Below are 15,957 nucleotides of genomic sequence, written 5' to 3'. Positions count from 1 at the left end.
AGTTCTGATGACTCCTAACCAGTCTCATTAAACGCTGATATATGGACAAGAAATTAATTTAATTGATAGAAATAACTTTTGTTATTTGCAGATGATATGATTGTGTACATCAGTGACCCCAAAACCTCTTCCAAAGAACTCCTACAGCTGATAAATACCTTCAGTGATGTGGCAGGATACAAGATCAACTAAAAAAAAAATCAGTAGCCCTCCTAGACTCTTAGGTTTTGTACTGCAAGGCAAATCCGTAATCTGTATTTTTAACATATGCACAAACTTTAGAACTCTTCTATCATATGTTTAATCACACGGCCAGAATCTCAGGTTTATGAAGATCAAGGGTCTGTAGTCTATCCACCTTTATCTTCCCCTTTGGTGCAGAACCCTTCATTGGCAAGTTCTACAAGTAGATTCTGATTGAATAAGGCATCCATGTTAAGCATGGCAAGGTACCTGGGAAAATCATTTCCTATCACATCTTCATCTGCTTTCAGTATGTGAGGCATACACATCACCAACCTGATCTGGCTAATAATTACTCTCCAGCAGGCCATTATGACTTAAGAGTTCTTACCAATGTAAATATTCTTTAGTGGTCATGAAGTTGTGCTAAATTGCCATTTCTGTTCTTGACATTCAGCTTCAACTTGCAAAATTTTCACAAGTGAACCCTTAAATCCTACAAGTGGGCTATCTCATCCTTTCTAATTTATTTTTTGTAAAATCTCATTCAGCTACTTTCTTTCATGAAGTTCGGTTTCATGAGTTGTGTTATTCTGTGCATGATATAAAATTACTGTCTCTTAGAAGACAGCTCCAGAGTTTGTATCTGCTCTCTAGACTGTTCTTTGACTAAAGGATCCTATAGCAAATGTATCTTCTCCATTGGAAATGCTTACAGGTACAACAGTTGTAATATTCCTGAAACAAAATTCTTACGTCTGTTTGTCCTCGTCCCTTCCAGGAAACAATTGCATTTGCTTGAAGGGATCCTAATCACTACCCTTTTCAATGTTGTATCCAAATTACAAGTGAAACCAGTAAGTCCTTCCTACCTACTTTCAAGGTAATTCTAGAATGTCATCCACCTTGCATCCCTGGTACTATTTTTAATTTTGTCTAATGTAATATCAATTCATGCCTGGTTTTCTCATATTCTTTTTTCATCATTATGTCTGTTCAAACTTTACTCAGCACAAAGAATGCTGGCTTTGGGAACCAAGCACTCATAAAAGAAGCTGTCATCTCATAGAGATTCCAATATGTCAGGCACATTTCTCAATGTTTTCCCCACTTATTTGAGAATTTGTACAATATGTTTTTATCATATTCACACAGCCCTCCCCAACTCCTCGCAAATTCACCCTCTCTTTCATACAGTCCCGTTGTTGTTACTTCTTTCTTTGAGTTAAAGCCATGAAGATGAAGTTTTACTGCCCATATATTCTTAGAAGTGTGGTCTTCTGAAGCTTGGTTGATAAAACAGGCGTTACAAACAGAAAACTGTCTCTCCCTCTCAATTACAAACAACTCTTCAACTGGGGTGAATAGATATTATGTTTGCTCTTTCTGCCCATGCTGGGATTTTGTCTGTGTTGAGCTTGTGAAGGATTTGCATATGATATCATGGCTGTGTCATGCTTCCCACTGTGTCAGGGAAACTTAGCCTTTTAGGAATCATTTAGCACCACTGGCTCTTCTACTTTCTGATCCCACTCTACATTAATTCTTGAACCTTCAAGAAGATGCATAACTGATTTCCCATTTAAGTAAAAGAATTCCTCAGTCTTTTATTTTCTGCATCTTGACCAGTTGTAGGTCTCTGTGAAAATCTCTAATTACTGAAAGTAGAAGCTTTTCTGACAGGGCTTGAGAGATGAAATGATCTATAGATAAAATATTTATTCTTAAGGAATAGGTTTAATACTGTGTCTGTTTAGAAGAATGATAGTATTTGGTTCTCTCCTAGAAATTATGACCAGCATAGCCACAATTTTGTTTGGTCCTGATAGTGATGTCAGATGTGGTTTTCATCTTGTGGAACAAAACTTTTATCCAATTTAGAAAGAGGTTCTTTACTCTTTCAATTTTCATGCCACTACTGCTCCAGTCAGCACGCCTTTCTAGGTCGGTAACTCTCAGAGTTCAAATCTGGTTGATATTGATGATAACGTTTTTCCTCTAGTGGTGTACATAGCACCTCTATAATATGAAAGCTAGCAAGTAGGGGTGGTACTCTCAGGTCAGTATCAACTTGATTTCTCCATGTTCTGTGACTCATGTATATGTTGTTTTTAGGAGTGGAAAACATCTTATTGCCAAGTCTGGGAAAATGACCAATAGCATTGGCAATAGCCTGTAACATTTAGGAATCCGTTGAACCTCCCAGGTCAAAAATTTAAAAAGATAAACCATTCTTGGCACTGCACTTTTTATTTGTTAGCTTAGGTATTTGTTATCCAAGAGACATTTTATTCCTGTTATAGGGTAACTTACTTAAACTTGTTATATAGAAGCTTCTGAAATTGTATGTTTCTATATGATTTTTAAAAAGGGTTTATAGTGTTAGCAATTCTTCCCTCATCCTCTCTTTTGTCCTGCCCTCCAATCCCTAATTCTAATTGAGCCCTTTTGTATTCTATTATTCCCCTTTTAAGTTTTACACCTGTGAATTATATCCCCACTACACATGCCAGCCCTTCCTCCTAGACCCATTACTAACTTCCTTTTCTCTTTAATTATCACTAGTAGATCTTACATATCTGAAGTTTTAAAGCTAACAGCATGTAATGGAAAACAAATAAACAAACAAATATGTTTTTCATTTTGCCCGTTTATGGGTTTGGGTTATTTCATTCAAAATTGTTGTTCCCAGCTTCATCTATTTACCCACAGATTTCATAAATATTTAAGGCAAGAAATATTCCCTAGAGAAACTCAGTAAGTCAGGTGTTTACTATTATCTGTGTTTTAAAGATGAGGAAACCAAAGCCGAGGTGGGAAAAAGACTTCCAAATTTTTCATTCAGGAAATGGCATTCTCAAAACTTGAGTCAAGTTGGCTGAGATAATGCCACTGATTGTTCTTAAATCCAGGGACCAATTACTAGCATTAGTACTAATTCAAAAATTACAATCTTATAAAAATCATATACTTTGAACCCTGGAAGTAAAATTCTAGCAATACTATGTATAATGATAGGTTTAAACTGTCAATTTGACAGAACCTAGAATTATCCAGAGAAGGGGTCTTAAGGAAGAATTATCTAGATCATGTTTGCCTGTGGGCTTGGTTATAGGAGGTTATCTTAATCATTACCTGACATGGCAGGATTCACATCAAATATGGTGGCACCTCCTGGTAAGGAGCCAGATAAAACAATATGGAAGAAAGAAAGCTTTGCTTTTATTGTTGGCTTGGCCTTGAGTATTGCTGCTGAGTTTATCTGGCTTGCTGCTACCACAGCAAATTCCTTCAGTGATATTAGAACAGGCTTATTCAGGAATCTAACATGGACTGAAGACCCAAAGGTATCCAAGAATGCTCTAGACTTTTGGTGCCACACTGGGACTGCTGAGACAGTGAGCCTTTTTTGAATTTAGCAACTAACTAATTAGTTTCCTGCATTTCCAGTGTGAGTCAGGTACTGTTATACTACTAAGACTTTATTCTGTAATCTAATCTAATATATGCTAATGCTATCCATTTAATTCCTATAGAGAACCCTAACTAATACATCATTATTCCCTACAGTTCCTATTTACAAATCAAATAGCTACAGTTAGTCAGACTGTGTGACACACTTCCATAATGATCTCATATTTTCAACTAAATAACAAAAAGACAGCAATCTTATTCCCTTTTTGTTGTTGCTGAACGCAAATCTGTGGGATGGGTAGTTTGAGTGACTCGCTAATTACTATGATGTATATTTAATAAACACTGGTTAGATACTTAATCAATCCTGCGCTTTCAGTAGTCTCCTCTGTAAATACAAAATATGTCCTCTTTTGCCTCATTAAACATGTATTTGGATCAGGGATTTGTAGACCCACTCGTTAATGACTTGGTAATTTTATTATCAGTTTCACAAAACCTATAAATTAATTTATGTCACTGGTAAAATGACCACAGATAATCTTTCAGGGACCTTTGGGTTCCTAAGAATAGAACATCCATAAATGTTCATTGCACTCATGCCAAGGAAGATCACCATGTTGTGCTTAAATTGGCAACCCCGGGGCAATTGTAATCACTCTCTGACCACTTTGGGTGTTTTGAGACTCATGTGATAACCTATTTTTTCTCCCTTTGCCCTTGAACCTGTTGGGCTACTAGAAAATATCCATTTTGAAAAGATGACAAACAAGAAGCCTTGGAATAACTTAGCATAAATAAGCAAAACGAAAGCATGGGGCGTGTTAATAATAAGGCCCCAGTTGAATTTGACGTTAGATGATAATACATGCAGAGTATGAAGAGAACTGGGGAAGACATCTCTTTTGTTTCTCAGAAATGAAGGCAGTTCATGACAGCTGGCACTAAATTCCACTTTGCAGGAAAAAACAGTATCAACTATAGGTGGCATATTTACACTTGTATTATTTCCTTATAAAATATCCATGGCCCTCTTAAGAAATAGAATTAATATTAAACATTCCATTGGCTGAATCCCATGTAGACCTTAATGTGAATCTGAAAAGAGCTTGCATTTGGTAAGCAATTTTAAGGGGTTCTTATATTTTGTCATAGTATTAAAAAGTGTTGACCTCATTCTCATCTTATTCTACTTTTTTAGTCCATTCTATATGCTTTGACTATAAATAAACATGTTCATATAATTCATGGAAAAACTGACATTATAGATCAGTAATATTAAACACTTCTTGTTTTTGCTGGGCAGTGGTGGTGAATGCCTTTAATCCCAGCACTCGGGTGGCAGAGGCAAGCAAATATCTGGGAGTTCGAGGCCTGGACTACAAGAGCTAGTTCAAGGACTGGTTTCAAAGCTGCAAAGAAACTCTGCCTCAAAAGAGAAAAGAAAACCCTGAAAACAAGTGTTACCATCAAATTTGAGCATGGTTGCAGTGATCTAGTTTGTCAGCTTCAAACTAGTTCACACATCCATCAGCTTTAGATTTGCAATTTCTTTCTAGTGTTTAGCTCATTAATATTGTTACTCATCATTAATTATCTACAATATGTGAACAATTGATAATAAGAAGCAATCAATGCTCTGGTTTTCTGAAATCCACCTTGGTATCTCCCTGTTCAAGTCTGTTCTTATGTATGAGGAGATTCTGTCTCCCTCTGTTTGTCTGTCCCCCTCTCTCTCTTCCTTTTTTCTTGCCACTGCTGGATTCATACCATTCAGCAAAAAATCAAACTAGAAACTATTTTCTAATTTTCATCTGATATACTATTTCTCTAACAAATCCAATGTTAACCTGAATTATCTGTTACCCTCAGTTACAAGCAATCCTATTCAATTTAATGTGATCTGTTGTTTGTTTGAACATACTTTTAATGATTTATCAGTCTCTTGTAAGAATAAAATAATTCTGTGTTCCAGGAATGGTTCTTTCCAGTGTAGACTCCGAGAAAAAAATCCATAACCACAATAGTCCAATATACAAGGTCCACAGATCATCATAAATATACCCTAACCAACCTTCAGCCAATTATGAAAACAATAGACTATTCCAATAGGGGAAAAACTTTCTAAAAGTGAGAGAATTAATTATGATCTTCAAGTCAACTTGGAAATACTCCAAAGCCTAAATTATACAGATAAGTAGTCTCAGTTTTGTTTTATATGAAACCCCATTTTTGGATGGGCTTTATGATTGAATCCAAAGATTACATGCTGTTTTCTGAGTGAAGAAAGGGTCTTACTTGTATGGTCATTATTACCTGAAAAAATTCTGGGTTCTACCAGACACACACAAGCAGAATTCTTTCACTGACTCTTAAGTTGCTTCATATATGATTTCACACACTATGTGACAAAGAGATTTCTTAGAATATGTTTATTATAACCAGTAAAGGTGGTAAGGTTTTTCTTCATAAGAGGCCATTTAGAAATAACAGGAAAAGCACTTTCTCAGGCATTTATGAAAAAGAAAAAACTTTGAAATGCTGGTTTTAAAACCTCCACAATGAATCTGTGGAAAAAGTACTTGCTCTCCAGGTTCATAATCTGAGTGTGATCTTTGGAACCTGGGGTGGCAGGAGAGCAATTCCCACAATTTATGTCCCACTCCCCAATAAATAAATAAATAGACAACAGGAATTACAATATATGTCCTGTTTTCCTTCCTACCCCAGTAATAGTCTATGAAGCAATGCTGTCTGTATTTTTTAGCTTCCAATTGTCTGGACAGCCACTCAGCTGTTTACTTTCTTGTTATCCAACTTGTTTTTCTAATGTCACTTACTGTGTTATATTGTAACAAAATAACAATCTTTATTCTTTACCAACCTATTGACATACACTTTTTCAATAATTGTGGAGTCCTGTTACTAATGAGAACTGTGTTTCTCTGCCTATTGGCTCTGTTTGGCTATGAAGTTTATATGTTGTTGATGATGTAGTATTAGAAGTAACAAGTAAAAATGAACCTTTAAAATGCTATGATATTGAATTTCTCTTCTTTTAACCTTGACTATACATGAGAATAACATTTCTGAATTAGACTGCTCATCTAGAAAATACCATTAAACACATACCTAGGCTTAGTGATCCTATACTAGTTGAACCTGACAGACCTCAACTATTTCATAGCAAAAATATAGTTTATGAAAATAAATTTTGCTATTTGAACTACTAGCTGTTACAAAAGTAGGTAACTGAATGTGTGGAATTATCATATTAGACACTTCATAACTGTCGCTATGAGTTTATAACCAGCAAGATGGCTATCTATAACAAAATAATATAAACTGAAGAAGTAGAACATGAATTAGGTAGGATGTAGAACTCTAGGCAAAATGTTGAAAGTATATTATCATTTCTGTTACTTCTATTAGAAACTTTAAAATACTGAATGAAGTTTATGAAAACACTAAAGCAAATTATGGACCTAATTTTGATGGAACATATTGTCTGTAAAATGTCTGATTCATGTCTTTCATCTCTCCAAATAGAAGAGTCTTTAATTTAAACAAAGTCTTGGAGTGAAGATTAATTCTCTAACTGTTAGAAACTTGGACTCAGAAAGAAGATCAACAATGGGATGTGGTTACAAGTCCCGTTCAAAAGACCTTTGAGAAAGGGTACCTAACAGACTGAATTGCACAAAAGGTTATATAGAAAGATTAAGATGAACCAATTATGAAAATTAGATATAAGTTATATTAATATAGATAGATATCTACTAGCCATCTAATTCCTATAGTTTAAAAATTGAAATACATACTAAGTGTATTTCAAGTAGCTACATATAATTAGTGGATCTCTTGTTGGGTAAAATAGATATTTAAGCATGTTATATTCCTGATTTCACTAGATCTGAATAGTTGTCTATGTTTATCATACTGAGTATGATTCTTTTCTTGCTGAGTGTGTCTTAAATCCAATTAGAATGCTGTTCCTTATCACAAAGGTTTATGTGCCATTATTGCACCATCAGAATTATCATGATAGTCTGGCTTATAGTTGTAGTTCATAGGCATCATAATTATGTAGAATGTAGGTTGCATGTGTATGTACACATATTACATATAATGCATATATATGTTTTACATATATTACATGTACATATATGTATATGGGTATGACTGTGTGTATTCAACAGCAGTTAATGAAAAACAAGAGGGCAAGGAGGATTATATAGGAGAGTTTGGAGGGAGGAAAGGGAAGGTTTTTCTAAAAAATAAAAAAAAATACCTTAGTAATAGTGAGTTATATTAGACAATGCTGGCAAAGCCATTCAGCAAATCTTAGGAAATGTCATAGACAACTTGATTGACAGTATGTATAAAGAGCCTATTTCCACCTGATATACTGAAAGCTCTTATTACTTTCCAACATTTGATGCAAATTGTAGGTTATCATCTTCGTAAGAAGATAAGAAATTACAGAGCATATTTGAGTGACCGCACGTGAGTTCAAGCTAAAGCCGAACCTCTTCCAGCAATCTAAAAATATCAGGATTCACAACTGTATGCAGCATCACTTTGAGGATTGGTCAGCAACAAAGGCTGACTTCCTGGCAATTAATTTTATTAAGTAATTTTTTAGTTTTATCTAGGTCTCTGTAACATATGTCTCTGACCACCTATTTTAAGAAGGCAACTTGTTGGTTCCTGGCTGCTCGGCAGCTCAGCCCAGAAATAATCACACAGAAACTGTATTAATTAAATCACTGCTTGGCCCATTACCTGTAGCCTCTTCTTGGCTAACTTCTACATTTTAATTTAACCCATTTCTATTAATCTGTATATACCACATGCTGTGGCTTACTGGCTAAAGTTCTGGCATCTGTCCCTGGCAACGACTCCATGATCACTCCCTGACTCAGTCTTCCTTCTCCCAGCATTCAGTTTAGTCCTCCCCGCCCCCCACCTACCTATGTTCTGTCCTATCATGGGCTCAAGACAGCTTCTTTATTAACCAATTATATTCACAGCATTAAGGGGGGAATCCCACATCACCTTCCTTTTTGTTTTTAAATAAGAAGGAAGGTTTTAACTTTAACATAGTAAAATTATATACTACAAAACAGTTATCAAGTAAGAATTACAGTTACAATATTTATATCTACTTTATATTTTATCATAACTAAGTAAAACTATATTTATAACTATAAATTCTTCAACTCCATCAAAGACTTCATAAAGATATGAAATTACCTAAGTCTAAGTTTTTAAAACATTTAAATGCCATATTCTGTAGTCTTTGAAAGGTTTGAAGAATACCTATCTAACTAAAATATATCTCTTTATATCTAGAAAACCTAACTAACATGACTACAAGCTTGACTATTATAGATGACTCTCTATTAACCTATATTACACTTTTAAATGAGCTGCACAAACACAATACCTTAATCAAGATCAGAGCTACATATATTCAGTATAACAAAATTGACCTTAAATTTGTATCAATAAACCAAGAGTCATACCAATGTCAAATATTCATCTCTATATCATATCCCCCCTTTAAATGTAAACAAAGATTTATAAACAATATTTGAATGTATGGGTGTAGTTCTCTAGACTACTTTCTGCTGATTGGGGTGCTGTTGATCATATCTCTCATGCTGTATCCTGTGTGTGCTAGGTTCATCTCAGTAAACAGCCACCATCTCTTTTACTACTTGTATGATTGGTTTTCTTATTAGCTTCTACATGGCTACCTTTATGGTCACTATCAGTTCTTTGAAGTTTGGGTTTTCAGTTTTTTTCTCCTTAAATGCAACTTCCATTAATTTCTTTTTCTTTTCTTTTCTTTCTTTTTTTTTTTTTTTTTTTTTGATTTTTGAGACAGGGTTTCTCTGTGGCTTTGGAGCCTGTCCTGGAACTAGCTCTGTAGACCAGGCTGGTCTAGAACTCACAGAGATCCGCCTGCCTCTGCCTCCCGAGTGTTCTTAACCATATTTTCATTCCATGCATGTGGAGACTTTTTGGAGGTATTTCTATTCCTTTTCATTTAGTCTTATCTTAGTAGTTAATAATATCTGGTTCCAGATTTTTAGTGCCAATGCCAGGATTTACCCCTATGCTAGAATACTTAATCATCAGTGCAGTATTCAACACCCATGTACCATGATTATATACATCAATGAGAATTTCTTATCTTTACTCCTAAATCTTTACCACATTTTATGTTTTCTAGCTCAGTGTATCAAGTATCACTGAAATATTAGCCCATTCTAGGACAATGGTAGGCTAAACCTTTTCCTCACTTCCTATATCTAACCTACTACAAAATCCTGCTAATTATACTCCTTACTATATTTACTTGAACTTTCATCAAACTCTCTAAGTGCTTTGCTGTCATTTTTATCACTTTTAAGTTCTTTGACAGTTTCATTAAAACACATACTAAGCATGGAAGGCTACTTACTGGAGTATGGGTAACTTGTTACTGACTATACCACTGAAAAGCATTTCGCTCTCCTTCTAGCATTCATTAGCTATCATAGTCCTCCAGAGAGGAGTAGGGGCTCATGACTCTGTCTTCCACATGTGATGAAACATTGCCAGGACCTGTCTTGTGCCAGTAACTGTAAGTACAGCTTCTGTGAATTCATGACTGCAACTATTAGGTCATATCTATCAGAATTATCTATTATGACTATGGATATTGAACACTTTTAAAAACAGTTGTCATCCATTTGTGTTCCGTTTTTTAATGTCTATTTAATTCATTAGCATCTTTGCTGGTTGACAATTTTTTTTTTTTTGTTTGTTTTTCGAGACAGGGTTTCTCTGTGGCTTTGGAGCCTGTCCTGGAACTAGCTCTGTAGACCAGGCTGGTCTCGAACTCACAGAGATCCGCCTGCCTCTGCCTCCCGAGTGCTGGGATTAAAGGCGTGCGCCACCACCGCCCGGCTACAAATGTGTAGGCCAGGCTGGCCTCGAACTCGTGATCCTCCTGCCTCTGCCTTCTTCAGCAAATCCTACCGGCGTGCGCCACCACAACCGGCCTGGTTGACAATTTTATGCCAGTGGTATTATACTTCTTTAAGTCCTTTGTGATTTCTGAATGTTAGCCTCTTGTTGGAATCATGCTGGTAACGATTCTGAAAAGCAAAGAAAGTTTACCAGCAAAAGATGTCTTCTATGGCACACTTCCCACTTCCCATTCAGCATCTAGACATGTGTTCTATGATGTTCTCCTAGCTTTGGATGCAGTGATACAGATGTCCCATTTGGCATGAGTACTTCATTGTCGCTTATTCTCAGGACTTAACCAGTTATGAATATTTTAATTAACTGTCACTTTCCATCTAAGATAAGAATCTTCTCTCTGAAGACTAATAACAGTGGTAGCTGGTTCCCCTCTATGACCTATGAATTCTATGGCCACCACTGGTGTTCTGCAGGTGCACAGTGCTGGACGTGAAATTTATCTTGTGGAGCAGGCCTCTGATCCAATGAGAAAGTAGTTGGTTACCCTCAATATTCATGCCACTATTACAGCTGTGGGAACAAATTGCCTAGAAAATTTTTATTTTTTACATCTAGGTAAGACTGTTGGTGCCTTTTCTCTCCAACAATCTGTACTGCACCTTGAGCACTATGAAATCTATTCATCAGGTAGGGTTTCTAACTCAGCTTCAGGTGATTTCTCCTTGTTCTGTTTCGGTGCTTATCTTCAGCAATAAGCCCAAGGAAAAATTTGGTAGTCACCAAAAGCAATAGCATTATCCTGCATTTTTTTGTGTTACTCTGAGGCCCCCATGATTAACAACTGGTACAGAGGAATCTTACACTTGGCACTGAGATTTTGGCTTAATAACTTAGGAATTCTGAAAGTACTATCATCTACCAAAGCAATGCACTTCCCTTAAATCTCCCTTTCAAATTTAATTTTTAATATGATCATATTTGTTTCCTTTATGTTTTTAATGCTCATTATTCCCCATAAATCCCCCCTGCCAAATTCTCCTATTTTCCTGCCCACTGAAACAACCCTACACCTTTATTAGTACTCCTGCTTTGGATTTTTATATCACCTTTATTATTATCTTCCTTCCATTGGGGCTTCCCGTATCTCAGTTAATTTCTACTTTACTAGTCTCTACTTGTACAACTCACATACAATATTTTAAGAATTCATAACTAAGATCCACAGGTAAGAGAGAACATGTTACATTTGTGTTTCTGGGCTTGGATTCACTTGGCACATTATTTTCACATTCTATCAGTTTTTATTTAAATTTTCATGATTTCATTTTTCTTTACACGTCAATAAATTTCTCTGTGAATGTATAATATTTTCATTATGAATTCTTCAGCTGATGGACATGGAGGCTGGTTCCATTTCCTGGGTACTGTATAGAGAATCAACAAATAAGAATCTGCTGGTATCTCTGCAGTAGTGTGTAGATTATTTTGGATGGATGCTTAGGGATACATATAGAGTTAGGACAGTGACAGTTCTATTGCTAGCTTTTTTTTTTTTTGCAGATTCTCTGTATTGATTTGCACAGTGATTACACTGTTTATACTTCTATCAACAGTGAAAACCATTCCCCTTTCCTCTCAGCTTTCCTAACACTTGATGATAGCCATTCTAACTGAGGTGGGATGGAATTTCAAAGTAGTTTTAATTTGCATTTTCATGATTGATAAGGATGTTAAGCACTTTTAAAAGTATTTATTTAGACATTTGCATTTCCTGTTTTGAGAACTCTGTGTTTTTGTTTGATATTGTTCAGCAATTGGTTGTTTTACAGATGTTTGGCTTTGAGTTCTTTGCATATTTGAGACATTCATCCTCTGTCAGATATGTAGCTTGCCATAGTCTCTGTCTTTATTCAATTAACAGTTTCTTTTGAAAAATAGAAGGTCTTTTTTATGTTATGAAGTGCCATATGTCAGTTGGCCCTATTTCCTGAGAGACCAGAATTCTATTCAGAAAGCATCTATCTTGCTTGAAGTGACTATTATCTTTGTTCATATTTTATTTGCATTGCCTAAAATATTTTGTCATCTCTAAATATCTGAGGATGACAGCCTTGTTCCATGATGACAGACGAAACTCATCCTAAACACTATATCATTAGGCATACCATAATAGACAGGTTACTGGTAGCTCCCCTACTGGGTACCTTTCTCAGTGCAGACTTCTCCCAACTCTGTTCAATGCTATGCACAGAGAGGTATGCTAGTCCTTACCATATTTGGAATCCACCTTTTTTTTTTCTCCCCTGAGTACTGGAGGTATAATCTTACTCTCATGTGCCTAACTAGACACTTATGAATTTTACTGATATTTTAAAGAAGCCAGATTCCCACCTTATGGTCCTCACACAGAGAGAGACAGATATTAGGCATGCAATACATTCCTGAGGTGCTGAAATAGCTTATTTCAACAGATGCTTGCCTGCAAATGGAGTTATTGTCCGAACACTCACCACATGATGAAGGAGGAAGAGAGCAAGGCTTTGAAATTAATGAAAACCACCCACTCTGGCTCATCCTTCACAATGCAACATCGTGTTCCAGATTCCACAGGTGCAATGCTTACATCTAATTGCACTGATCCAACCCCTCTTACACTGAATGCCTGTGTACATCATCCTCTGGGTAGGATCAACTCTGCAGTTTCAGAGCCATTTGTTTCCAAACCCCAGAAGGACTCTGTGTTCTTGTGTAACTTCTCGTTACTTCCTGATGACTCACAGAGTGGAAGAGCAATGAAAGTAGATGCTGTGCAAATAGATCCTCCTGGGAAGAAAAAAATTCCTCTTTAAATCAATTTAATTTTCCAAGTTTTGTTTGAAATGTGAGCAAAGTAACTTGCATCTTTGCTTTAAGGACTCAGGCATCTTTTCAAGTCCTTTTGTCTTAGAGTGTTCTTGAAACCTAAAATGATTGCCTTTAACCTACAAATTTGATCATTCTTATAGTGTGGTAAAATACCAAAGGCTAGTACTCATTTGTTCTGCTTTTATTGACAACCCAGTGGTACAGCAGAAAAATAATAAATGTTAAAATGATGGGTTTCTATAGAGTGCGTTTTATCTACGGAACTAGAAAAAATCTCATATCCTACATTGTACTTATTTATTAGGTTATCATGACATAAATGTAGAAGTGAAATAGGTTGAAACATGGAGGCATAAGAAAACAATTCTGTTGAGCCAGGCCTCTAGGCTTAGCTTCCTGTTTATAGTCTCCAAAACACATTGTCCCATCCACATCTTAAATGTTGGCTCATAATCTTTTGAACAATGGGCATATTGGCAAGTTCTCTTAGTTGTCCTCTGGCTAGGAAGCTTTACAATGAGGATGACTCCCAATTGACCAATGCTATGTTTTGAATACACACTATAATGAATCAATTTACACAGGCAAACATTGGCTCCCCTTACTGATTTGATTTTCTGAATTCTACAAAGAAAGCCCAGAATTCATTAGCTTGGCTCTCTAAATCTTCTGCCTAGATTCCCTAAGCAGACTTTTTTTTTCTGATTTCTAACCAAGCATGTTGCAATGTATATTCATTGAATAATAATCCTGGAAAGGATGATAATTCTAGGGTATACTACATTACTCCCTTATAGATTTATAATGCCAGTTAACATAAGGGCTCTGAGAAGGCCTTATAAAACTGTGCCTTTTTAATTTAATCTAGCATTTTTTTTAGACATCGTTGGTCATAGAGTCCAGTTATCTATATTTAGCTTTTCAAATATTATTATTTGTTGTTCTTTACTTTTTAATGACAATATCTCGGACAATATCATAAATGTATACAATGATTTTCTGTCAATTTCATTTCTCTTACCCTATTCCCTTTCCCCTTGTAATACTTTTTTCTTTATATTACCTCAGAGGCCAATACTAACAATGACAATGTTATTATTGTTGTTGTTATTATCATTATTACTTAGTAAGTAAATACTGTGTCCCAATCGCCATTCAGCATTTTGTAAAAATCAAACTGGTAAATTTTCATAAACTGAGTTAAAGAAAGGGCATGAACGCTGAGCCTCAAATTTGAGGTCGGTCGTTTGCCCTAGAACTCTCATGGTTAAGAACGAAGTAGTCGAATGGTTTTTGTCTCAAATATATATTTTTACATATAATTTCTTTTAAATCTTGTGAAGGAGAACTATTTATTTTAAATTGTCAAAAATGAAACAAATATATCAAAAAGAGACTTGAAAATCAGGACAGACCTAATTCCTTTTCTTCTCCTGTGAAACATTTTCATTCCCAAGTCTGGGTATGTATAATGCTTTACACAGTGACATAGCCTCATAAAGGATCTTTAAAATAAATAAAACTCAGAACAAATATTTTCTGAAAAACTCACTAAACCTAGGAAAAAATGGTAAGGTTTTCAAAGCCCTGGAGAAGAAAAATGTACTTTTAATTTACTTTTATTTTTAAACAAGGTCTTATTGTATAGCCTTGGCTGGCCTAGAACTCATTTTGTAGACCAGGCTGTCTTTGAACTAACAGAGATCTGCCTGCCTCTGCATCTTGAATTAGAATTAAAAGCTTTTACTTTAAACTTGAAAGGAAGATAATTGTAGGTTTCAAATAACTTTATCAAGGTATTACGATCATCTGAGAATGTAGAGCTATGTTACAGAATGAAAGTCAGTGTTATTCCTGACCTGATACATCATTTACCTTCCATGTGCAAGAATTGTTTGACAGGACTTCAGCAGCACAGGGTTTTGCTGACTTTGATGAATTTAGAGGGTACCAGAAACATGCACAGATTTCGAATGCGCAGTAGGCCACAGTATTGATGATAACATTCTGAAACTATAAAATCACTTGGAGTTGAGTTAAAATTAGAAATGCTAATTATCTTTCCTGAAGATGATTATACATGAACAAGGTTGGCGTTGATAATTATTTGTTTGCCTTAGACTTCTGTCTGCAGTAATACTACAGAGTGGCTGTTCTTGGACAACCTGACTTTTTTACACCACAGCTCGCTAAGAAACTTCTGAAGGTTGCTATACCATTTGAGGAACTCCCCTGGCATATTAATGTGATAACTCTGGGAGCTGCTATCTGTTAAAGAATATACTTAGAATATTAAAATTCTGTTAGGTCTTAATATGTCACCTTTATCCAGAGCATATATGTGCAAAGAGAATACTTTCCAGGGATCCATAGCCCAGGTCCAAATGACATATTGTATAACACCTGAATTCAGGCATGAGGGTAAGACCAAAGGGGATAGAATTTTAAACTCAGAATTAGCTTTTTTTCTGACCAATTTTTTGAGAGGTGTGTGTGTGTGTGTGTGTGTGTGTG

Source organism: Microtus ochrogaster, assembly GCF_000317375.1.
Source record: "Microtus ochrogaster isolate Prairie Vole_2 chromosome 14 unlocalized genomic scaffold, MicOch1.0 chr14_random_1, whole genome shotgun sequence".
NCBI lineage: Eukaryota > Metazoa > Chordata > Mammalia > Rodentia > Cricetidae > Microtus > Microtus ochrogaster.
This window is presented reverse-complemented; position numbering follows the sequence as displayed.